The sequence below is a fragment of the Rhea americana genome, unplaced genomic scaffold (genome assembly GCF_003343005.1).
Source record: "Rhea americana isolate MKP2758 unplaced genomic scaffold, rheAme1 scaffold_46, whole genome shotgun sequence".
Lineage (NCBI taxonomy): Eukaryota > Metazoa > Chordata > Aves > Rheiformes > Rheidae > Rhea > Rhea americana.
Window position 1 is genome coordinate 3,374,827 of NW_028186601.1, and position 23,870 is coordinate 3,398,696.

The 23,870-nt window shown below is 38.8% G+C and overlaps 1 protein-coding gene across 6 annotated transcripts in view; it reads right to left on the reverse strand.

Moving 5' to 3' along the window:
* OXR1 (oxidation resistance 1) overlaps nt 1–23,870 on the reverse strand; it is a 266,736-nt gene that overhangs the window by 201,650 nt on the left and 41,216 nt on the right. The window lies entirely within an intron of this gene.

The following is a 23,870-nucleotide window of genomic DNA, read 5'->3' on the forward strand; positions in this document are numbered from 1 at the left end:
GCCTYCAGTTAACATTACAAGCAGCAATCAGCACCTAAGAAATCCATAATCAAAACATTCAGGTGGGCGTTTTGTACATCACTGTACACCACACAGTACATCCACTGGTCAAGGCCAGAATTTTTCCTTCAAAAGCAAGTGCAAGACAGYCAATAGCACAATTTACTGAGGCCAGAAAGTAGTAATATCTGCAACGATTTACTGCAATAATAGAACAACATGCATGTTTGAGGGAAGAGTATCTTCTTATCTAGGTTACAGCCCTGTTTAAAACAGAGCCWGGACAGCATTCACTTCCTTTTGGTTACAGTGAATAGTTTGAAGGTTGAAATTACATTCTCTGTCGATCATGGAAAGACAGACATAGGGACAGACTATTGAAAAATTTCACAGTGTCCTTTTGGCTGCCTTCCAGTCCCATCTCCAAGTGGCTGCTATTCTTTTTAATGTAACTGGAGTCTACCCTTAGGACGAATATCTTTCTTCCTGACAGTTTTTGTTCTTTTTCAAGGCAGGGAAACAGCCACAGACGAATAAAGACAATCTCTCCCCTAAACCTCCACCTAAGGGCTCAGAAATGGAACAAACACAATAGCCAAAACGCTGCTGCATGACTGTCTTGCAAATAAGTTTTTCCACAATTTCACTGAAAATGCAGAGGATGTAATAGCTGAGATGAGAATAATCCTAGAAAAATGCTTTTCAATTGAAAAGATTTTAAAACAGGCTTGTGTTTTGAGGAAAAACTTGTTCTACATCTGCAATACATGGAGACCAGTCAGAAAAGATACAGTACTGCAAAAAGGTTGAAACTGAATCTTGCAGGTAACACATTTTAATACAGAGCACAGGCTAGATTGACCATCTGGCTTCATGACCTAAGAACTGCATATGTTTAATCAGGGATTCCAGAATAAACACCATCTATCTGCTTGAGGAGTCTGCAGAAAGCTTCATACATAAAAAGTTAAATAAATTGTCGAAGAAGATGGTAGTCTTGCCTTAATTGCTAATGTAGTTATGCTGTTTTACTGTAGGCAGTACACAGCTTCAAAAGCATGGCTTCAAGAAGCAAACTAATAGTAACATCAATCTGTGTCTAACCTACAGTGCCCTTGGGTGTACACTACAAACCGTGCAAGGGCAGGTTCTGCTCTGCGATTGTTTTTCATGGCTACCAGCTTCAAAATTAGCCAAGCCTCTAGCTGACCAATTTTTGCTGGTTGAGTTACAAGCTCGCTTGACCTTCAGGCTGAGCCAGTTACCAATGCTCCATGCAGACTTCTTTCCCACTCCACATGGCAGATGTTTGTGCAGCATCGTAGCTCAGATAGCACACCATAAAATAGCACCCTCTGCATGCTACATACACAAGAAGCAAAACTAAGGAGTTTAGTAGACATATGTGGCCAAGAAGGCCAATGGTATCCTGGGGTGCATTAGGAAGAGTGTTGCCAGCAGGTCAAGGGAGGTGATCCTGCCCCTCTACTCAGCCCTGGGGAGGCCTCATCTCGAGTACTGTATCCAGTTCTGGGCTCCCCAGGACAAGAGAGACATGGAGCTACTAGACAGAGTCCAGCATAGGGCTACAAAGATGATCAGAGGGCTGSAGCACCTGCCCCATGAGGAACGGCTGCGAGAGCTGGGCTTCTTCAGCCTGGGGAAGAGAAGATTGAGGGGAGATCTTATCAATGTGTAGAAGTACCTGAAGGGAGGGTGTCAAGGGGACAGGGACAAACTCTTTTCAGTTGTCCCATGTGACAGGACAAGAGGCAATGGGCACATTTGTGTTGTGTTGTTCTTGTGTTGAAGCACAAGAAGTTCCGTCTGACCGTGAGGGGGAATTTCTTCCCCGTGAGAGTGACGGAGCACTGGASCAGGTTGCCCAGAGAGGCTGTGGAGTCTCCTTCTCTGGAGATCTTCAAGGCCTGCCTGGATACAACCCTGTCTACCATGCTGTAGGTGACCCTGCTGAGCAGGGAGGTTGGACTAGATGATCTCCAGAGGTCCCTTCCAACCTTACTGAGTCTATGATTCTATGATTTGTATTTCCCAAAATAGCCAGGAGAGATTGACAATTACCCCAACCCACATAAGTTATCACAATCACATTACTTTCAACAAAATATCAGTTATGAGGAATTTGTGCCAAGAGTACAAGTGAAAAACTGTTTGACTGCAGCTTGCCTGCACTGGGAAGTTGTTAACATCTTCAGCAGCTCTCTTAGGAAACATCCACAGTCACACCACAAAAACCAAACATACTACTTTGCCTAAATCTTAAGAACCTGAAACAGTTTAGGAAATATCATCAAGAAAATCACACTCTGAACCAGGATGTTTTTTTTTTTCTTATGTTTTTTTTTTGTTGTTTTGGGGTTTTTTTTGTTTTTTGTAGACAGCATGAGTCCTTAGGTTACTTTGGAGAGCAGATTAGGGGGAGTCAACATGGATCTCAGAGATAATCAGAGACCCCCCCTTCACAATATGCAAGAAATATACTAATGAGGCAAACAGGAACTCCTTTGAGGGAAATAAAAAATATATTATTTCCCTTTGGGATAAGAGAAGCAGATGTGTAGAGATCATATTTTCAGAAAAAAAGGAAAATTGAGGGAATGGCTAAAACCTATTAGTTACTGGGTGACTTTTCTGTAGATGGTGAAGGGCTTGCAAGGTATCTTGCATATATAATACTGCTTTTTTTTCCATATAGTCACAAGAATTTATTGTTGACAACTGGACTAAAGAACCCCACTTTCCACAGATAAAACACTCTCCAGCAACCTTCCATAGTTTGATAATACGATAATCATTATTTATTACATTTTACTCTTTTTATTGCATTATGTATATTATCAGTATTATCATTATCATCATTATTCGATAAATAGCACTGCWGCAGTTGTTGCACTTCTTTAATTGCAAATAAGCAGGAAGTCAGTGCTGTAAAATCAATGTTTGTGACCTCTGTCCTCTGCAGCTAAGAAGGAACATGCAGTTGTTCATCAGGAAAGAAGGAAAAGGGTGGAACGTGCAAAAGGAGGTACCACTCGCAACTAATASCAGGTAGCAAGAGGTCTGGGACTTGTATTTTTCACAGAATTTTGCAAAGTGGTAAGCAGATTTATCACATTGGAATTAGAAACTGATCTGCTGCCAATTTAGTGTTTTTTGTTCAGAGTTTGTTTACTGTCCCCTAGAAATCTGGAAGACTCAATTATCAAAATAGTCTAGATGATCCCATACTGGTTCTCCATCTTCCAGCCAGCAGGAGGCAAGTCTTTCCCACATTCCTCTTTCACTAAGCCTCTTTATTCCTTTTCTACTCGGCTGTCCATAGCCAGGTCTAACCGTCAAACCCTGTTTAGCCTTATCCAAGCTAAAACGTATTTACATATCTCAGCCTTCCTGGAAAACTACAYGAGGGGAAATAGGGCATCCAGCACAGGTTAGATGATAAAATACTTTTATTCTTGGATCTTCCACTTGAAAGTCTGGAAAACTGAGTATCATCTGATTCTTTTAACATCAGTTAATTATTGCAAGGCTGCAACATTTAACTCCTTTAGGTTCAATATTTTGTATCCTATTGACTTCATAGCTATCAGCTGAACTTAACAGACTATAAATGAGCAWTTGTGCTTGAAATGCTCTAGGAATTTGTCATCTACAAATTAAAATTAAATTCATAATTAGTAGTAAAATATAGTTCTTCTATCATTATGAGTTTCTATGCTTACTGTATCTCCAGTGATTTCCAGATTCTCTTTTTTCTTTTTCCAAACAGATGTAAGGATGKTTTTTCATTGCTAGAAAACCAGAGCTGGAAACTGGAAGTCAGGTTCAATTCTTACTCATGTATTAGTAATTAGGATCTTGCAGGTCAAATTCTACCCCAGTGTCATCTGTCAAGTCACCTTTTATTGTAGTCAAATTAAACATACACATACACCTACACATTCTACAGTTACCATCATAAATGTAACTACTTTTATTCATGGGAGTTGAAAGGTTACTGAACAGCAACAGGACAGAACAACAAGAGGACAGAATTCTGGCTATTCATCTGTATTTGTTTTAATGAAAGTGGACATGAAACCCACTTACTGTCCCCACAGGGTCAGTTGTTAACTGACCCTAAACAGGAGTAAAAGCTGTATGGAAAACTGAATGGAAAAAAATTCATGACTCTTACGAACAGCAAATGAGATCATTAAAAACAGGAATTTTTTTTTTTTTCCTGCAAGTGATATTTTTTAAATCTGAACTCCAGATTTCTATTTGGGAATTAAAATTATGATGAAAAAAGTCATTCCAGTTCAACAGGCAGTAATTGCAGAGCAAAGAGCTCTCCAGTTTGTGCCTCATGATGAATCTGCGATTTGAGAGGGAAAAAACAACTGATACTAGGCATTCATTTCAGGCTATAAAAGGAATTCTCTCTTCTCCCTCCCCTACAATACACGAGATACCGTATCTCTTCTGGATCACGCTGATAATGTACACTACCAAGAGATTTTCTATTGTTATCACAGACTGTGCAGTCATGCCATGCCGGCCTTCTCCAGTATTCTTCATTCCCTGTAAGAACCATAGCACTCCGCACATTTAATCTGCTTCATACCCTCTAATGCAGTTTACCGATTTGGGAATGTTAGGGAGCATACTTAATTTAAAGGAGGTTTAAGAGCATTCATATTTATAACAAGTCTTGAAGATGAGCTATTTCATATGGAAGACCCATGTGAATAAGACAAGACAAAGAATTCTTTTTTTTCTCCGTTGCTCAGATTTCCCTCCTCCTCTCCCCCTAAATCTCCAATTCCCACTAGAAAGATTGGAACATGCCCAGGACAAAGCCCCTATTAATATTCAAGCCCACTCCTACCTATGACCATGACAAGAGTTGAAATTCTGCTGCAAAGGGAGCTGGCAGCTGAGACATGAATCTGATGCACAACAGTCTTGTTTCTAGCCTGCAATCTGTTTCTCCTACTGATGTAGATATATTTTCAAATAAAGGAGTGAGTCTTGTCCCTAAGGATTACAGGAAGCAGGGGAAGAGCTTCCCAGATTCCTGACAACATTTTGTCTATTTGCATCATCTTACGTGACTGTTCATGCAACTGGAAAAGTTTGGAAACAGGACTAGTTACACCTGTAAAGTTACGCACTTTATAAATACGTTTTGAAAAAGCACCAAATTTTTAAGCAAATCTGTGTTTAACCATGTTTAACCTTATCATCCACACAACTGACTGCTCCTGCTCTTTGGGATGAGGTGTATTGGTCCTCTGTGATCCTGTCATTCTTTATGGAGTCAAAAGTGCTTCTTTAAGGGCCTACATGGGAGAGCTCTGAAACGTAAGGAGGAGAACAACATTCCTGTTTCGAGAAAGAACAGTACAAAAAGCACAAAAGACGTTCTCACTTCAAAGTTGGTTTGCTTACAGCAGAAGTCCTGAATATTAAGGAGTGTCTGTCAAGTGACAGAGATGCGATTTTTTTTTAAAAAAAGGGTCATATGGATGTAAGCCTTGCCACAAATACATATCACTTTTGTTGAAGGCTACAGCCCCTCAACCTGCCAGCTTAATTGGCCACTCRGTACCTCATTTTAGACACAGTAAATGGGGCTAGCAGAGACTTCAGGCTAAATTTCATTTTCCTGAAGGAGTTTAGGGAGGGATAGCCAAAACTAGGAGACATTGTTTTCTTCCGATTCAGCAGAATCAGAAGAAAACATGTTCCCACATCCAAACWGAGAGTTTGGTCCTCTTCTGAATTTGGAACTCTCCTTGGTTGTTACCTGTTAYTTCCTAACTGAATTTTGCCCAGATAAAACTAGAATTTAGAAGCACTGTTTCCCTTTCCAATTGTAAAGAGTTTGATTCAGCACTATATAACATCCATTATAACGAGTCTGATCAAGTGCTATGTAACATACATGAAATCATGATTCTTTATCAACTGATATTAAGGGCCAGTAGAATATCTGTAAAGTCAAACAGGAATAAGATGCCAATAACAAAAAAATAGTATTTTGTTATGTTCCATTTGAGGAAAGACTTCTTTTTTCCCAAATGTTTCCTCTCACCCTGATTAAATCTACTAATTCACTGTAATGTGGATAGCATTTGAAGCTCCATTGATCAATGTGATCATTGCCCACATTTTCACATTAACTTATATGGGTTTAGCATTATTCTTAGCATGATTCTTCAGATGTGCTTTCAGAGGGCAAGTCATCACCAAGAATTTTATTATGCACAGGCACATTAAAACTATTTTTCAACATTTTCCATTTTCTAATTAAGCTGTCTAGAAAAATGTCAGCTGTCATCAGGTATTTCGAAAACAAAATTTAGACTTTGCATTGTTGTGTTGTGCAGTGAACAGCCTTGGGCTAATTCTTCACTGCCATCACTGTATGTGTGGTATGTTTGGTGTGYATTTAGTTCTACAAGAAGAGCATTCCCCATGTCATCCCAGAGTCTTGAACCAAATGGGTAATATCTTTATGATACAGATTTGTTTTAAATTAAAACCTATATAGTTACTTTTTCCAGCCATTCAACGTATATTTAATCAGCTTTACATCATCACCATGTCTTGAAGTAGAGAACTTAAGGTTTTTGGATATAACATTGAAGTTGGCCCTGCTTTGAACCTGCTTTGACCTCCAAAGATCYCTTCCAAACAAACTTATTCTGTGATTCTATGATTCTATTYTTCATTGAAAAGAAACAAAAATGTTCATTAATATTCGATCATGAAGCTGATTATAATCATCCCCTGGAAAAGACTATCTTTTGCTAGGATGGCATTGATTTATTCTTGCCTTACTGTGATGTCTTAAGGAATCCACTCTACTTTCAAAAGAAGTGGTTTCTCCAATCAGTACCAAYTGCTTTCCTTCAACACCAGTACAAAATAAATCAGTACCAATTTCTGTCCTATCTAGTAGAGACTGTGGCGTTTTTTGTTGTTGTTATTGGAATATCTTGCTAGATACTTCTTTCTCTACTACTGACTTCCTCATAAAACTGCAAAACTTAATAAAATTGCCTTTTTTCCTTGAAAATTCTGTCCTAATTTATGTGTTTAGAGCTTCCCAGATGCAGCTTCCAAATACAAAAATTTATTTTATAAAAATGCAGCACAGGGATACACAATTTTTTTCTGTGTCACAGTCCTCTTCCAAATGTCACAGAGAACTCTTACCATGAATAAYTTCTACTTGTACCAAGGGGATGCAATGCTCTTGTGAAACACATTGCATTTTTATTCACTCATTCATTTTATTCATTTATATTTATATATATCTTTAAAGTCCTGCTATACAGCATACTTAATTCATGGGCAACAGTCTCTGCTTCTGTCTCAACATACAAATACTCAGGTATTTATTGAATAAATATACAACTTTATGTACCAATTAACATCAGTCATCCCAATTACATTACTTTCAACACTTTGTGCTTTCTTCACCCTCCTATGCCCCTCCTCCTTCTTGTCTTTTTTCCCAGCCACCATGCCTGCACCAGCTCTGTACTCTGCCAGCACTAGCCCTGACCCTGGATGCAAGGCTATGTAACTCACTGACGCAACAAAAAATGTTACGCATCTCGGCTGGTCTTCCGCTGCTTTGGTGAGCCAGATGCACTGCCACACGATCATCTTGAAAGCGCTGACTCTCGCTCAAGCAACAGGAACGAGGAAGGGAGTGGAGCAGAGTGACAGGAGGGAGAAGCTAAAACCTTCCCCTTTTGCCAGAGGTGAGCTGTTACTCTGGGTCCAGCTGTTTCTTAAAACTACAGCCTTCACCTCAAAATTAAGGCCTAGCATGCTATGTTTGTTTTTTTTTTAACTTCCCCTCCAAAATATTTTCAATATTGTACCCAGATGCTGTTTCATTGAATTTTAAAGCACCTCAAAAGCACATTCAGTAGGTTACATGAAATATGTTACAAAACTAATTCTCACATTACACATTTATAGTTAAGTACACATTAAGTGTCATTCTGGAATAAGAAGTATTTCCGAAAAACAAGGTCACAAACATCAGGCGCAAAAACATTCTTGCCATGAATGAAGCCCAAGAGCCATTCGTTTTCCCCGTTAGAGTAAGATTGGGATTTTCAGAGCCACAGACTGCAAACGTTAAATATCCAGCACTATAAACAYTCAGCAGACCAGCAGTAATGAACTACGAGCACACATGGCAGTAGTTCATTATAAGTTTGCAGCTAAAAAAGATTAACGAATTATTCCAGAGGAAGAAACAGACTGAGGAAGCGTTTTAATTGTCTGATATTAACATAGACTCAGATAAAGGTAACTAATACTTCCCCTCTGCCAAAGCTAAAGAGAATTTCTTGACTAACCTTACTTACCTACCCAAAACACCCATTTCTGAAATGGGTAGCCATTTACCATACCATGTCAGGTTTTCTCTAGATCCCATTCTGGTAGTGTTAACTCATCAGTTCTTATAAGCTAAACAGAATGATAAAGTGTCAACATCTACAGAGATGTTTTTAAAGACATCCCTGTCAAAGCAGTGTTTGGATCACCAGCTAGTGAATTGTTAATGTTAAATCAGTATTTAAGAGGTGTTCCATACAGCAGTTCTAGCAATATTGGAATTTTGAAAGCAGTACATTTGATGCGTGCTATGAATGCACAGCAAGTCCAGCATGTTTTGGGCTGCTGGATACATACACACACACACACAAAAAAAATCCATAGGAAACTGCCTAAAGCAGTAATCCACAACTGTAAGTGGCARGGTTGGCTGGTGTCCAACCTGGTGGGATTCATTTTGGATGAAACCTAAAATTAGCATCGTGGTTGTTTAAAGTTACAGTCTAAAGTTGTACTGTCTTTAAAGTTCAACAAAACAATTTACAAAAGTAGTATATTAACTACCCTATAAGGCCATGAATCCAAGTATTGTTAGTAGTAAAATGACATAAACTGGTAGTGCAGTTTCCTTAACGTTTTCATGGTGATAAAATAATATGCAAATTAAACTGATATGCATAACAAGAAACAATTGTATGTCATAAGCAAGAAAGCAACTTTAAAATCTAGAAGTGAACTACACTTGTACAAGAAAAATCCTAACTCCAAAGGGAGTTTACCAGTTCAAAGATTTTCACCTTACTAAGATTTCACCCCCTGCTTCAAATCTTCACCTTTGAACAYAGATCTACAGGATTTGCTAGATCTTTGATACAGCTATGACATAACAGGATGCACAGGACAATAGGCTAAAACCATGAGTTGTATAGAACTTGCATTTAACAGTACCTACCCTCTAATAACACAAAATAATGGATGAGTCAGGTAAAGAGATGAGATTTCATTTGGATTTTCAATATAGTATACAGTATTTGGCAAGTCAGCAACTTTTCTATGGTGACAGGCTGTAATAGTGGATGGAAAAAAGATGGACAAAGAGTGTTAAATTCAAGGCCATCATAAGCAGCAAAGACCATACAACTTTGAAGAATCCCTGTAGAAAACTGRTTTCTTTGTTATCTAGCAGATCATTTATCCTGCATTAAACGCTTGCACAGAACAAAAGATCTGCCAAATCCTTTGGTAATATGTTATGATGGTTACAAACACTGACTATTAAGAAGGTGYACTGCATTGACATAGAAAATATGTTAACTGATAGTAATGATTTCTGTTAAGACAGTCTAGTCTTACCAACTGGCTTTCAGAAATTTTCACAAGATGGACTGGAGAGGATCTAGAGAGGCATATGAGGGAAGGAAGCCCATACAAGAAYTATTTTCTAAAATACCAATTACTAGTAACTATGCTACCCAATTCATAATCAAATTCTAATATCTTCATTCTTTTATACACAAACTGTTTAGTGAGGCTACATTCAATCTCTTCCTATGAATATGTCCAGTTGCCTAATCAATTCAAAACCAAAATATTAACTAGACAAGAGGTCCAGATTTAAATAACTTCCATTATAAAAAAGTGTACATTTGACTTCTTCTGAGATTAAAACTGCATGCGTCTTAGTCATTGCCAGTATGAAACCAAAACTCTCAACAATCGCATGAGCTACAAATATTTTCTGTGAGAAATTGTTATGGAACCACAAGCAGATGAGAAATATTTTATCTATCTGAAGTGCACAAGGTAGTGCTCTTGATAAATAATACATAGAGCATGACAAATCTTATTTTGCGTAATGAAAAAGACCACAAACTTTTTCAAATACACATATTTTCAGGATGCCAATGCAAACAAGAGGTAAAAGCTGGAGAAAAGTGTTGTCCTTTACCAAAGGAGCAGGGTTTTTTTCAGTAAAGCTCTTTTGGTTCTGAAGTTTCTTGCAGTAAAGTTCTATTAAATATGATGTCTCATTTAACATGCCAAGAAAAAGGACTCTCTTATTCCTCTGTTGAAATTGCAGCCAGAACTGTGCCTGTGGATAGAGTGCTTATTTATACAGAATCACAGAAACACAGAATGGTTGAAGGTTGGAAGGGACCTCAGCAGATCATCTAGTCCAACCCCCCTGCTCAAGCAGGATCACCTAGAGCATGTTAGACAGGGTTGCATCCAGGCGGGCTTTGAATATCTCCAGGGAAGGAGACTCCACAACCTCTCTGGGCAACCTGYTCCAGTGCTCTGTCACCTTCACACTGAAGAAGTTCTTCGTCATACTCAGATGGAACAGGCCCAGCTCTCACAGCTGGTCCTCATAGGGSAGATGCTCCAGCCCTCTGATCAGCTTTGTAGCCCTACGCTGGACTCTCTCCAGTAGCTCCATGTCTCTCTTATTGATCTGGGCCTGTTTAGCCTGGAGAAGAGAAGACTGAGAGGGGATCTCATCAATCAATACAAATACCGTAAGGGAGGGTGTCAAGAGGAGGTGCTCAGACTCTTTTCGGTGGTGCCATGCAACAGGACAAGAGGCAATGGGCACAGGAAGTGTGAAACACAGGAAGTTTGATCTCAATATGAGGAAAAACTTCTTGTCAAGGTGACAGAGCACTGGAGCAGTCTGTCCAGAAAGCTTGTAGAGTCTCCTTCTCTGGGGATATCCAAAGCCCGCCTGGACACCTGTGCAACGTACTCTAGATGACTCTGCATGAGCAGCGGGATTGGACTAGATGATCTCCAGAGGTCCATTCCAATCTTACCGATTCTATGATCAGAACCAGTAAGATTTGAGGCAGTATGAATGCGAAATTCCCGCATGTGAAATGCCTCAGAAAGGTTTTTGTGGAAATAGATCATTTTATGGACAAACTAGAACAGTCTACTGCTACCACTGCTGCATTTCATAGATTAGAGAGAAGAGATATTGCCATTAACTTTTTTTTCTTCATAGAAAATTTTCTCCAGCAAAATAATGGCTATCACCAAAATCTTCTTTTCCTGGCTTTATGAATTTTTACTTATGGTGAGAGTAGAATACAGCAAGGCAGACACAATCTGATAATGTGCTGCACATTACATAGATTGATAGTACCCAAACGTGGTTGATTTTTATCACTCTACATGAGAGACTGAATGACTAAAATGGTGATATCTGCTTCCAGTATTTCTATTGTGACATGTAATTTTCATGTCATTTTGAAAAGTATTTGATGAAGTTCCAGTAAGTATACTATGAGTAGGTGGACAATGAGGGAGCTGAAGGAACTTTGAGATAGCTCACCACTTCTACTGCTCATTAGTGGATAGGACAATATATTTCCAACAGCTTGTGGTCTTCAAAGATTTTTTTTTTCCAGACAGAAGCAAAATGGATAATCAGGATACCATGGCTTATCTGCTCCTTTTGTCACTGAAACAAGCCTATACTGGCAGTTCAAAGCGTGTCTGAATTTGCATTTATCTTACCGAGAAACATTCCATCACCAGCAGCTAATGATCTTTTTTGCCCTAATGAATCTACCTTTAAAGCCAGGTCTGGAGGTCCACGCTGTTTGCAATTACTAAAACATGAAAGCCAGACTAGCTCTGCTGAACACATTGATGGCAACTCTGTCARTTAAATGTCAGCATCATGAACTAGGTATTAATTCAGACAGTTCAACTCTATGTTTATGTTAAAGATGATGTATGCAGAAGCTTTTTTCTGAATGCAGGAGTCTTGGATCTCTACTGGCATAGGCCACCAACGGAGACCAGTAGCCCCAAGTGGCAGTTCTGAGTGCTTAAGGAAAGWGCAAAAAAGCACCTGGCTGTTTTTAATAGCATAGATATGCTTATGATAGCATAGGCAGAAAGATAGCCGCTAGAGTCCAAACCATCACAATATGAAGCATCTTGTTATTCYTTCTGTTGTAAGTGCTTCTCATAACACACGTGAATGATCGGAAAAACAAATAGTATTTCTTGTCGTTGTATCTGTCCTGAAGCCAAAGTCTTGTTCCACTTGCAAAAGTCACATTCTTTGCAATGCTGGAATTTTTAATGGGGACTATCCACCTAWTATTTACCATATGGCAGAAACATTCACCGTTATCTCAGAGTAGTAATTTCACACTTTTGTTTAACTAGAGTTTATTTGTCTTCCTATTGCTTCAGTACCACACTGGAGTTCTGCCCAGTCGTGCCTGCCCTGTCCTACCCCGAGGACACTGCCAATTTCCACTCTCCCTGCCGTAACATAGTACGAGTGGAGCAGCCTCCAACAGATCTGCACAGCCAGAGCTTCCCGGAATGGAAAGAGATTCTCCACCACATGTCCAGGTGCTTCAATGCTTCCTCAGACAGGAGGACCCACAGCTTACATATGATGTTCTCTAAAAAAACACAACGACAGGCTCTCTCCCCTTTTCTTTCTCATTAACTAACATGAGAAATGCAGCTATATTGCAACCTTGTGGCAACATTCATTAGGCAGAGCAGAAGATACCCCAAAAACAGCAGCTCCTTGACTCAGCACTCCGTAAAGCCAAATAGCAGTAATAAAAAATGCCTCTGCATTGTCATATGCAATATTACTTACCTCCCTTTCTCCATCTGAAGCACTTAATTTTAAGGCTGGAATATTATAAACACTAACTGGTATATATGAAATAAAGTGCAAATCTCTATAAATATGTCTAGTTTATTGACTAGTGTCAATTAAGGTAAAAAAATATTAAAATCTCTACAAAAGTATTATTATGTAAGTAGGAGAACAGGTTTAAAAACAAAACACAGAGCTCAGGAARGTATATTCGCCTGTCAAAGCTACCAGATGAAAGAGTCTAAGTCTGAATATGATTAAAGCCTTATTTTTTGCCCAAGAGCACAGACATAGATTTGCTGAAGTCTGCATATTTAGAATACACAATAATAACTATGAGCTATTGAGCCATCACCWATTATTTTAAAAGAACAAACTGTTTATTTATAAAAAAATTGCCATTTATAAATAAACACAAGAAACACAGATGAGGAAAGATAAGTGTTTGCATTTTGGAGGTTTGTTCTTTTTTATTTGGGGTGGAGGGTTACTTAAATTGCTTTGCTTCACCTCCATGTCTGACCTTATAAGTATTGCAATTTCCAATCTTACCTTCTCGTCTTTTTGTAGAAGAAGGAACTATTGTGGCTTTTAGAGTTTGCTGCAACCTCAACAAGTTAGTGAACCTTTAATGCAATATTCCTGCCTTTTAAACAGATGAAACAYAGTAAGTGTTATGACACAAATCATAATCAAAGGTTTATATGTTCTCTTTTGCCTTGCAGCTYAGCAGCTAAATGTCACAAATGTCCATTTCTTTAGCTCTTTGGGTAAAGTAGGCTCTAAACCACTGGACTAAACATGCCTAAAAAAGTATTAAGAGGAATGCTGTGTTCAGTTTTCATAAATAAATGCCTAACCTACAGGGCTTTCCCTGGGCTGCCCTGCATGTAGTATACATTGCAGGCCTGGCTGCATTGCTTTATCCTTCTCTCAAATAAATAAAATGAAAAGAATTGAGTGGATTTTTTCCCCATAACTATGAGGACTAGGAAACAGCTAAAATTCCCATACCTACCTAATGACATGAGATTTGCTATAAAAATTATACTAATGGTAAAAATAAATTTTTGGATGCTTAGAAGCTTGGAAATTGTTGCAGAAATGACAAATCAAAAGTATTTGCCATAGGTAAACCAGCTTTCAGTATTCTTTTGAAAATTACATTTATCAGAGCTTAATAACATCCAGCATATCAGATTAGACTCACAATTCCTACTTCTAACTTGTATTACCATGTCATCTTCCAACAAGTACAAAGCRAATGGATTAGACCTACAGATTAATTCTATAAATTTCCCTTCAGACTGATGTTTTTGTACTTTCTCATAAAATTTAAGAAAACATTTTCCAATTAATTGAAAGTCATTTAGTTCTCTCACCAATTACTCAGTAAGTAGAGCAGATACACTTTCTTTCTCTCAAGTGCCTTTAATTTCTTCTCTGCATGCACACCCATGCACTTAATTAAAACTTTCCATCGAAGTGGCATTAGCTAGATACACAAGGCATACCAAGTTGTACTTAGACTTCCTGCCAGAAAGCTAGCAGTGCTGATGCTTTCCTTCATGTATTTTACTGTCAGCAAAATAGGTGTTTATATAACCTTATAAATCCGAAACTCACAAGATACAGCCTCTCTCTGTGGCAATGCAACGTAGACGCAGCCATTTAGTTGGTCCTGTTCCCTCTGACTGGTTCACACTACTGAATGCAGGATCAGAACACACTTTACTAAGTATCTTCTGGACCTCCATAATAAAGTCAATCACTAATATGAACATTTAGAAAGGTTCCAGGGAGCAACATGAACAAATCTAATTAGTAGAAAAGAGTATTTGTGCAGATAATTATTATACACCTCTTTGAAAATTTAACTCTAGGGCGTTACACATACAAGCAGGAGGTAGACATCACTTACAAATTGAGGAATTTTTTTAATCAGGATGTTGGATTTTTTTGTTAGAAAAAAAATAGAGGGAGACAAGCAAAACCTTCTGATACAGTATTATGATTGTAGGAAAGGATTTAAAAAATCCCAAAACACCTGAAGCAGGGGAAACAATACCAGAAGTATTTGAAAAAGTCTGCAGAACACCACAATTGCATTATATTGTACCAATTCTGCTTAGGAAGACTAATGGAAGGTTTCAGAGTGATATCTAGCAAGATTATAGCAACCTTTGAGAAAAAAACACACCTTTGACCACCAATGTAGCCATTTCTATATGTGAGAGACACAGCAGAGTCTAGATAATGCCACTTACTCTGCTAGGCACTGATGATCATACATGTACACTTCACATTTAGGTTGAAATTAAACTGATGTTTTTTAAATTCAGAATAAGTTTCAGGTGAGACAACACTGATAATCTTTAATCTAATTTTATTTCTTGAAAATGAGACAACTCTTACAAAGTTATTTTTGCAACTAGAATCCAATTGGAACAGTTCTATTAGGACTGGAAACATCAGTAAGTGGAAATGTCTACAGGGCACTGAGGTCAAAATTCAACACAATATTTGAGCATTTTCATCCCTATTTGGGAAATATCTTCATAYTTTCCTATGCAAGAAGAAATGGCCAAAACGTGGCATGAGTACCTTCACCCTCAACAGATTTTATCGCACCACAGGATAGGCCTTCAATCTATGCCTTACCATATTTTTCGTCAAATTGCATTTCTTGCARGGAAAAAGCAAACAATTTTTTCCCCATCACACTTGGTAAAGGATATAGCCATTATATTAAACAGTCTACAGGATATATATTTGTATGCATCAATTGCGAAGGTAGTACATAACGGCAACATCTTAGTCCTATTAAGCGTGTTACAAATAAGTATGTTACTGTTCATGTGCGAAGTGACCCATGTGTTTCTTTCTTTAAAAAAATCCATTAAAGCATCAAATAACCTTGAGATGACTCTGCATAATTGTTTCAGGAGGGCAAGGATGTCCATTCTTTCCAACAGCATCAGAAGGACATTCGAAAACCACTGATTTGGCCAGGAAATTATTGTGACAAAGAAGGACTAGATAGAAAAGGTTGCTTCTGATAACATGTCACTGAAGTTATGAAGCATTTGTTAGAAACTGAAGGTGAAATTCTGACTCGTAAGAGAAGACAGACTTCCACTGACTTCAGAAATGCTCCAATTCAAAGAAAAACAGAAAGCAAAAAACTATTCAGTTACTGAGATGCTAGGTCCACTTTGTAATTTCAAGTGCCAGCCACTTTTGAAGCTGCAACTTAGAATATAAAAGTTGATAACATAAGTGCAAGTGTAATCTTACAATCTGCAGGAAATAATCATACTTTCTTGCAGAAATTCTAAGATATAGCAAAGAAACACAGTAGGAGAAGTAAAAAATTCCGAATATTACAGCTACAGCATAGAAGTCACATAGAAATGGAGGAAGTGACTTTCTCTGACAAAAAGATTTGAATATACATGCCAGTTAGGTTGTTTAACTCATGCAACTCATGCCTTTGAAAGGCTTCACACATGGGAAGCCTTACCGCAAAACAGCCCTCTTCAAAAACTCACTGAAAAAAAGTTGATCACTTCAGATTAATTTAACAGAAAATTATACTTTTTATATTTTCTTTGAATAAACATAGATTATATTTAAATATTCATACACACTAATGATGCAGTTGCTTTATATAAATTTTTAAAAGTTGCTTCCTTTTTCTGTGATTTTATTTGCATGCATAGGAAGCAAAAGCTTTGCTTAGCTGGATGCATAAATTTAAAATATACATTTTCTATATTTTGTTGTATAATTGTAACCTAAAACCTGTAAGCTTACAAATGCTTAAACCTTTGGGTTCAAAGTATGAACACTGACTGGGCTTTTTATAGTTATATCCTGTAAACTCTTTAGGACACTTTTATTGGATCCAAGGCAAATCAAACTGTTGACATCCTATCACTTCTTTAGTTTAACATTGCTGCTTTGGGTTTTAGTTTCATTATTATCAGACGGAGAAAGATCAAAACTCTTTGTAATCTCACCCTTCACTTCAGTAGGAAGTGTGATAACAGAAGTTAGACTCAAGCAAGCTAACAGAGGATAAGTTTTCAAGAAATGCATGTTTAAAGTACCTACTGCATTATAGAGGGAGAATTCAGAGTCCTGAACCACAAGGAGGTTGGTAAGAATTTGGGTAAACTGACTCCAAGTGGGTRAATTGAGTGCAAGAGGCAGAAGATGCATAGCAGGTACGCAGACAAGGTATAGACAGAGAGCAGGAAACTCAGCAAGAAGAGGTTAGAGAGAGCAGTGTGTGGCAAAGACCAAATCAAATTAAAAGATTCTTTTCATGAGAGGAAAATTAAGTGGATAAATGCCTTGAGAAGAGAAACACTGGATRAAGATAAATGGTCCATCCACAGGAAAGTGCTGCTGTATGGATAAGATCTGACACTACAAATACACAAAGCTGTCAAGGAACACAGAGAATATAGCCCCTTACATCCTGGATCAGTTGGCACTGGGACAGTGTGAACATTTAAGGTGAAAAAGAGAGATCCTCCCCTATTGCTATCTGATGTCAGCAAGCAATCACTCATAACTGTGACCACGCACTCTGTTCCAACTCCTCTCCTTGCTTACATACAGCTAGAACAAATGCCGCTGAGAGAAGTCATGGGTTATTGAAGACAGAGTCACACTCCATGTCAGAAGGATGAATCGTGCAACAAGAGAGACTGAGGATGCACTGAAGGCTTGAGTTACCCCATGTTATGAGCTATGTGATCTGTTATTACATTTGAGCTCTCATTAAGCATGACACAGGCTGGATAAGATGATCATATGTGCAGAAGAGAAACAAACCATGAAAACTAAGAGATAGTCAGTAAAGGATGTCTCACATTGTATTGTCTTATATACCTCTGTACACGATATTGTGTCTGTTCTGGTTAAATTAGAAAGCAAGTCCCACAGCTGCCATATCATTTTGCATTATTCAGCCTGCAGTCCCAGAAGCAATAAAATATCACAAGACATTTGAGGCTCATATTTGAGAAATGGTAGTAAACTTAAAAAGAGTCTATGTCAATATATACTGTTTGACAATTCACTACTGTAACAAAGTTTAGCAATAACAAAGTTAATTGCAAAACAGAAGAGATAAAGCCTGTTATAGCTTTATTTGAACAGTGTTACTTTCTATTAAAAAGCAAAAGAAAGGGCAAAGTGAGCAACATGTGAATTTAAGTCAAACTAGATAATTATTTTGGTAATTAAAAAAAATGCCTATGTCAAATGGTATTAGTTTTCAGTAACAGAACAGAGTTTACTGGCTATCTATTGGTCATGCTTTGGAACCTGGCAGGGGCATCAGAATAAACACAGGAATGGCCCAGGTCTAATGCCAATATAAATACGAATAGAAATTTAGAAATCACGTCCAGTCATAGCCTTTCTGCATCTTTGGACAGGACTGAATACTTCCTCCTCTTGGGAGGAATATAGAAACACTGTCAAGACTATGCAGGGATGTGATGAGAAAGGCTAAGGCCCATTTGGAATTAAACATGGCAAGGGATGTCAAGGACATCAAGAAGAGATTCTTCAAATACAATGACAGCAAAAGGAAGACTCGGAAAAATGTGGGCCCGCTACTGAATGGGGGGGGAGGGTGCCCGGGTGATGTAGGATATAGAGAAGGCAGAGTTATTGAATGCCTTCTTTGCTTCCGTCTTCACTGCTAAGGGAGCCCTCAAGAACCCTGGAGCCTGGATACAAGAGAGAAAGTCTAGAGAAAGGGAGACTTTCCTTTGGTCAAAGAGGATCAGTTAGAGATCATTTAGGCAAACCTGACACTCAAAAACCCATGCGCCCCGATGGGATGCACCTACCAGTGCTGAGGGAGCTGGCAGATGTTGCTGCCAGGCCGCTCTCCATCACCTTTGAAAAATCATGGAGAACAGGAGAGGTGCCTGACGACTGGAAGAAAGCCAGTGTCACTCCAGGCTTCAAAAAGGGCAAGAATGAGGACCCAGGGAATTACAGGCCAGTCAGCCTCACCTCCATCCCTACAAAGGTGATGGAACAGCTCATTCTGGATGTCATCTCCAGGCATATGGAGGAAAAGAAGGTGATCGGGAGTACCCAGCATGGGTTCACAAAGGGGAAATCACGCTTAACCAATCTGATAGCCTTCTATGATGGAATGACTGGCTGGGGAGATGAGGGGAGAGCAGTGGACGTTGTGTACCTTGACTCCAGCAAGGCTTTGACACTGTCTCCCACAACATCCTCCTAGAGAAGCTCAGGAAGTGTGGCTTAGATGAGTGGACAGTGGGGTGGATTGAGAACTAGCTGAAAGGCAGAGCTCAGAGGGTTGTCATCAGCAACACAGAGTCTAGTTGGAGGCCTGTAGTTAGTGGTGTCCCCCAGGGCTCAGTACAGGTCCCATCCTGTTCAAGTCCTTCATCAATGACCTGGATGAGGRGACAGAGTGCCTCCTCAGCAAGAYTGCTGATGATCCAAAAGTGTGAGGAGTGGTTGACACACCTGAGGGCTGTGCTGCCATTCAGAGAGACCTGGCCAGGCTGGAGAGCTGGGCAGAGAGGAACCTCGTGAGGTTCAACAAGGGCAAGTGCAGGGTCCTGCACCTAGGGAAAAATAACCCTAGGCACCAGGACAAGCGGGGGGCTGACCTTCTGGAGAGCAGCTCTGCAGAGAAAGACCTGGGAGTGCTGGTGGATGACAGGTTGACCATGAGCCAGCAATGTGCCCTTGTGGCCAAGAAGGCCAATGGTCTCCTGGGGTGCATTRGGAAGAGTGTTGCCAGCATGTCGAGGGACGCTATCCTGCCACTCTACTCAGCCCTGGTGAGGCCACATCTGGAGAATTGTGTCCAATTCTGGGCTCCTCAGAACTCTCAGGACAAGAGAGACATGGAGCTACTGGAGAGAGTCCAATGTAGGGTTACAAAGATGATTAGGGGACTGAAGCATCTGCCCTATGAGGAACGGCTGTGAGAGCTGGGCCTCTTCAGCCTGGGGAAGAGAAGACTGAGAGGGGATCTCATCAATCAATACAAATACCGTAAGGGAGGGTGTCAAGAGGAGGTGCTCAGACTCTTTTCGGTGGTGCCATGCAACAGGACAAGAGGCAATGGGCACAGGAAGTGTGAAACACAGGAAGTTTGATCTCAATATGAGGAAAAACTTCTTCAGTGTCAAGGTGACAGAGCACTGGAGCAGTCTGTCCAGAAAGCTTGTAGAGTCTCCTTCTCTGGGGATATCCAAAGCCCACCTGAACACGACCTGTGCAACGTACTCTAGATGACTCTGCATAAGCAGGGGGATTGGACTAGATGATCTCCAGAGGTCCCTTCAAACCTCAACCATTCTGTGTGATTCTGTGATTCTGTAATTAGGCAAAGGAACAGATGCAACTAGGTTTATATTATCTTGAATGCCCTATGTTGATAAAAGGAACTCATAAAGGAACACTATTTCCTTGACTTTCTAATACAAAAACAAGGTATAAGAAAAAGAAATTATTGCTTGAGAGTGACTAAAAAGTTGTTTTTTTTTCCAAAACTTTTCATCTTCCTTCTAATCAGTTCCATCATTTGCCCAGTTCAGCTATCTAAGATCATAAACCTATCTATATAAGCAGTCTCAGGAAGAAAACTTTATTTTTCTACTTATCATAGGACTCAAACTGTTTCTGAAATATCTAGTCTAAGAAAATTTACAATAATTTTCTTGAATGGCTGATTAGAATATGATTTGGAAAGGAAAATATCTGCCTCCAGTAATGACTGCTATATTACGCAGCATTTGGACCATTTACCAAGGTATGGTCTAAATACCAGCACTGCACTGCAGTTCACACAAACTGGGCTGTCCCTCATGAAGCACTAAACCATCAACACCTGGTGGAAGCTAGGTGCTGCTAGGCAGCAGCACTTACTGCCAGCCATCTCAGAGTAAAGTCACATCCTCTAAATAAAAAAGCTCTTCACAAAGAAGAACTCAATAAAAATAAACCCTGATTCTACATCAAGGTGTTCAGGGTGCCTGGAGATCACCATCATTTCTTTTTCTTGCTCACCTTGTTTTATCTTTCCTCTGGAAAGGAAATAAATAGCTTGAATTTCATCTAAGCAACACTAGCCCTCAACAGTCTACATACTGACAACAGATCATGCAAGCTCTAGCTCCTCCCTTAGCTCTATGGACTTCTTTGAGCTTCAGACCAATGGGGCTGGGGGAAGGAAGAGCATGGAGAAGTCACGCAGTCATGGCAAGACACAACTCAGCCAGAGTTCAGTACACTAGCTAACTTCTAATTAGCCAGAAATATCAGTGGGAGTTTGGGTGCTTCACAGTACAAAGATTCAATTTTCCACCACAAGCCCAATTCAAGCATATGCCAAGTCGCAAACTTCTCAGAATGGGAGAAAATGGATGCAGTTCCAGAAACTGAGCTGTATCATATGTATCCTCTCACCTCTCACTTTTCACAATTTCTTCCTTCAGTCCGCTAAGCTTATTTAGGTACAAAATAGTTGGACACTATAGGTTAGATTTGTCATAGAGGTCATCACTTGAAAGTGCTTGATCTACACTAGGGAAGGATTTATATAGTGTAAGGTTTCCAAATTGAAGAAAGCATATAACCACAGGGTAGATCATCCCTGAACATCATGATGCCAGTGTTCAATAAACAGTCAGCCAGATTCCTGGGAAAACCTGAGGAAATGTTAATCTTGGACCTAACTTTATCTATTTGCAGAGCAATTTCCATTCTGCCGCACAAAAAGTAGGTTCCCACAACTAAAAATTCCTTTCTAGAGCCGCTTACATAATTTTCACTTCCACAAGAGAAGAATGCTATTGGCAATCACTCTTGAAAGACTGAAATACAACATGAATAATATATCACATCAGAAACGCATTAGCATACATATTGACCTCTGCTATTTCCATGCTGGTGTCTATTGTAGATTCAATTAACTGGAAAAAATTAACATGGTAGAGAAAAAGATGAGAGAAGAATAAAAGATAACATAGGGAAAACACAACAGCTGAGTATTTAAAGGCATGGGACCACCTCTCAAATTAATTTGAAATGAAGAGAAATCTACCTTTTTGTAAGCAATGTCAGTTCATGTTGACAATGCAGCTTCTTGTAAAGCAATTGAGAAATTATTTTCCACATTTACACACTAATTTTGTCATAATTGTTCTGATAGGACATATCAACTTAATTATTCCATCAGTTCAACAGGGATTATCTGTTAAATATAAACTTTGCATGTAAAATTTTAAAAAATGTAAAAATAGAAAAAGGACCTGGCTGACTATATACCTGGTAGCTTATGACACTCTGGAGACAAGAGATAATTTAAGCTTTGAGTCAGAGTGCTGTGATTTTGTTAAATGTTATGTGGCTATTATAATGGGCAATGCATTATTAGAACTAATTCAAAATTCATTTTAGAAGAAAATAAACCCTTATCATCTTTTCCTATAGAAAAATGATATTTTTCATGTAAATACAATACTTCTTTTTATGAAAAAAATTCACATTTCAAACCAAGTTTTTCAACAGTTCTCACTGGTCTTGGGCAATCTATTTTTAGAAACTTAAAACATTTATAAATGATCAATTGAAAACCCAAGATTTTGTTATTCATATTTATCAAAATTAAATTCAAAATGCACTGCACTTGTGAGAATGGAATAACTGACAAGCAATCACTGCCTAATTAAAATATGGTACCAATCTCAAGATTACGTAATGTATTTTCTCAGTTTACATATAGGAGACAACTGTGTGAAAGTCCATGATGCTTCTATCCCTTCTAGAAGCAGGAAACCCTTTATTTATCATATGCTGCTCAGAACAGTATGAATAAAGTGAGGAATAGAAAAACACAACAATTAAAAGTTGAATATGATTATATTTTCTCTTTCCAATATAGAGGAGTGGCAGAGAACTTCTCTTGTCCAGATATACCTTTTCTCATAAAAACTCTTGTTTGCAGACATGAAAGAGAATTTTGCATTTTCTGTAAAGTCCATATGAGGAATTTCCATCTGCAGAATAATCAAAATTCAGTTTGGGAGAAAAAGGATTTACAGAATCAGTTTCCAAGGCTACTCAAAGAAAGCTATCAGACACAATTCTTTTTGTCATTGCTTGATAATGCTGAGAAAAGACAGACCATCCAGAGAAGAAGAAATACTTAAATCAGCCTAGATTGAGTTCTTATGGGTTAATATTAAATGGTAGCAAAGTTAACCCAGCTAAACTATAATACAATTTATTATATTTAGCAGAATGCCTTTGGTTAAACTGAGTCATATTCTGCAGAGGTAATTAATGAAAAGGGAAAACCCTAAGCAACAGCAATCTTAAATTTGTTTACCTTGCCAAAATAACACATTCTATATTTACCCAAAGATAAGACCAAAGTTTCATTTCTCTGAAAAATTACTCTAAAAATATACTTCATTTGAGCAYTGTATTTGAATATGATGGTATTCAAGGTAACAAAGTCCAGAATCAGAATTCAGTATCACTTCAGACAGATACAAACTACCGCACTGAATTTGTTCTAGTATGGGGCAGCAGTTTCCACACTTGCAGGCATTGAAGGGAAGCAGACATCTCAGTCAACCCATAAGTCAACCCTCAACCCTGAGCTGAGCAGGGGTTACGGCTCACGCTGAAGTCTTGTGGAACTGGTGGGAGAGCTGATACTTCAGAAAACCAAGCTTCAACCTATTAGCCACTCCAGCTTCCTGCAGGCATGCAAGGTGCTGCTTCAGAGAGGGGCAAGTCAGCCTTCCCCTCCTCCCAAGAATTCAGAAAAGGCGAGCTA